Raw genomic sequence first — 3,652 nt, forward strand, 5'->3', positions numbered from 1 at the left:
ATAAGTATTTTTCTTTAAACCCAGAATCATGTCCTACAATGTCTTTCAGAATTGCCATGTTAACTATTGTTTGAGATAATTAGTTGACACATACACAGTTCTGTGCAGTGTAATCACAGATGAACAGCTTCGGCAGTATTACAAAGACTTTGAAACATCCATGGGAAAATAATAAAAGACTTGAAACTGGAATAGATTCAACAGGCTCTTTGCAGTTAACCTTTAAAAATGACATTTGAAGCTATTGAAAAGAACCAGTACAGTAGTTTAAGAAAAACGTGTCATTATGAAATGTTATTCTAAAAAATGATCGTGATTGAATTAGTTTTTCTATCCAGAATATGTACATATTCGTATCTTGCAAAAGATTGAAGAGTATTACTTTTCTGAAAGTGAAATGTACAAAATAGTTTCTTGTTTATTTTAATGAAAAGCAAAAATGATACAGCAGCAATCACTTCTTTTATTAATATTTCTCTATATGCATTTTATTTCATAATTTTTCCTGAGTGCTATATTTGCTTATTTGAGGTGCCAAAAGTGTACATAATCAAGAATGCTAAAAGGTAACAACATCAGATTGACTTACTATTTTAACTGGTTTTGATGAATTAGAACTGTTTTTCCTGTTATTTTGAAATTATCTAATTTTTTAAGAAACAAGAACTTACAAAATAACATAAGATAATTTTGTACCAATAAAACAAAAATAGAGTTTATATACATGGTATAGGAATGACAGGAATTTTTGACAAAAATATTAGTTTAAAACTTTAGAAATTCTCAGTCATCTTTGCCTTGGAAATAATTTGCCTTGTAGTACTGAAGAGATGTAAGAGAAAACCAGACTCTAAAGCATAAGAACAGATAGACTATATATATGTACATATATTCAATAATATGTATATTCAAGAGTACATATATTTTTGAAATCTCTTTGTTAAATATTTTGTATTAAAGAAAACAAGTAATATTCTTTTATGTACTTGAATAATCTCCTATTATCTACATGAAAAACAAGAAACTTTGAGAGGGTGATTATCTTTGCCATAGCCTTGCTGGCATTGTTTGATTCTGCTTACATTCTCCTATATCCACAGGTATAGCCTTATCATTTGAAACACTAATGCTATATGAAAAGTGAAGGGACACAGAAATGTTTCCTAGCAACTCCTGGGAGTCTTCTAAAGTAAGTCAGTTAAAACCATATAGTATGTGCAATGGGTGTAGAGTAGAGTACAAAGCTCAATTGCAGATTTTCAGATTCTCAATGTAAAACACAACAACCTTCAATAGGAGCCAAATTGCTCAAGAAAGAAATCTCATCAGAACCTTGGCAGTTTAACTATTATTTAAATAATCCTGCTTGAATTCCACTGAATTTGTAGAAGTCCAAGTACCAGAACCAAAGTGGCAGAGTGCAACATGAGAGTTAATAAATGAGTGTGGGCTTTGAGAAGTGTTTTATGTTGGCCCACTCCACACACACAGACACAGACACACAAACACACACACACACATGTATTATCTTCACTGGAAAAAGTGCAAAATTACTAGTGGGATACATTGTTTTGATATTTGATTAATAAGTTTCCTGTTTTCACAATATACAAATTATTTTATGAACACAAAATATGGTTAAAAGATATTTTCATTGAAATATTATTATTAAATATTAAATCACTGGGAGAACTCCTCATTCCCTTAAGCTCCTTATAGTACAATAATGAGTAACATTTGTATGGCATGTAGCATTTGATAAAGTACTTTGCTTCTGCTTTCATTTTATATTTACAAAAACTTTCTGAGGTAATGATTATCAACCCCATTTCACAGATGTGAGAACTGATTTTAAGGAAAAGGTTAAATGGTTCATTAAATGCTACTTTGCAAATAAGTGGTTGAACCAGAATTCCAGATACAATGGTGTAACTACAAAGAATTTTCTCCTTGTCTTCGCATTCAATTGTCACAGAAACATTTTAAATGAGTCTTTTAAAAAGATGTACTTGTCTTTTTGACTTATGATCAATGAATGATTAGAAGTTGAAAGAGGAAGAATTTCTATTAAGTGAAGACTGCCTTAATAAAACTTTGAAAAATTTTATTCTCAAGACACTAAAGAAAGATTCTTAGAAGTAATTATAAGTAAATATCATTTTGTGTATTTCTTATTCTGTTCTCACCTACTTAAAAAGAGAGAGAGAAATTTTCAAGGCTCACAAAAAGCAATAAGCCAGGGCAGAAATAGCAGCAAATATTTAGATTAAGGATAGTTGGTTCAATCTAGTAGAATGATAGCTTAATTTTTCTGGAAACCCAGGAAAAAAAACCATTTTGTGATGCATGCGTTGGCACATGCCTATAATCCCAACTTCTCAGGAGGTTGAGGAAAAAGGATCACTTGAGCCCAAGAGCTCTAGATGGGCCTGGGCAACATAGTTAGACCCCGTCTCTACAAAATAAGAAAACAAAAATCCATTTCACAAACACGTAACTACTAGGTACTATTGTATACAATGCTTTTACTTTCTAATACAGAAAGCATATTACTAATCAGAAGAATTCCACACTTTAGGTGGAATCAAAACTTTTTTTAGCTTCACTAAACTTTTCCTCCTTGATAAACGGCAGGTAATAATTCAACTCCTCTAATTTGTTTTCAGAAGTTGAAAAGGGAAATTCGGAAATTCTTGTATAAGCAACCAAATTATATTCAAACATATTATAATTAGCATGACTGCTAAGAGAGGGTATTATATTGGAGGAAAATAGCTAATTCTTATCAATAGCTATTACATTTATTAAATACTTGTCCAGACTTCTAAACGTTTACTTATGTAAAAAGTTATTCGCTGCAGAAATGAGAAATAAAAATGCCCACAATAGAATAAAAATGAAATAAACATTTAAAATAGTTAATTCTTCCATTTTTATGAATGTCTTGCACCTTACTGTCTAGAGTGTTAATGCTGATTAAAGGTGTGTGAGAGAAGATACGAGGTCAAAGTGATGAGGAGTAGCAATGAGTAGAGAGATTAATGACTAGATCATTCTTGCTTCTAATTTTGGTTTGAACAATCAATGTTACAGTGAAGATGACAAAATTTCCCATTGGACTGATTGATAGACTAGTTTTTTAATTTATCATTTATTTATATATTTGTTTATTTCAAAATCAGGAAAAACTTAAGTTTTACAGATCATATTTACTCTGAAGTATAACAATAAAAAAAATCAGGATATAAGTAAGAAGAAACTTCAGGTGAATAGATTATTGTAACTATCACAATAGGAAGAATATACAAATTAACCATATCAGCAAGTATATCAAAAGTTAGGTAGAAAAGTGTTTTTCTTTTATAAAGAGAACAAAAAAGTCTAGGAAAAATATGTTGTGGGGAAGTGAGATGAAAGGGATCACAGGTTGAAGGTGGCAGTGATAGAGTAGTGTATCAGAGAAAGAGGCTAGCTCATTCTTGGAGGGTCTGTTAAGGAGAGGTTTGTATACAGTCTCAAGCTTGTGGTCAAAGTTCAGAGGCCTGTGGGAAGCAGAGAAACTTAACTAAAGTTTGACTAAGAAGCATTCTGTTCCTACTGATTAGTCAGGAAAAAAACAGTTGAGTTAATCACTTACTAGGAATTTAAAGGG

This window comes from Trachypithecus francoisi, unplaced genomic scaffold (assembly GCF_009764315.1).
Source record: "Trachypithecus francoisi isolate TF-2019V2 unplaced genomic scaffold, Tfra_2.0 Lachesis_group1, whole genome shotgun sequence".
Taxonomy (NCBI): Eukaryota; Metazoa; Chordata; class Mammalia; order Primates; family Cercopithecidae; genus Trachypithecus; species Trachypithecus francoisi.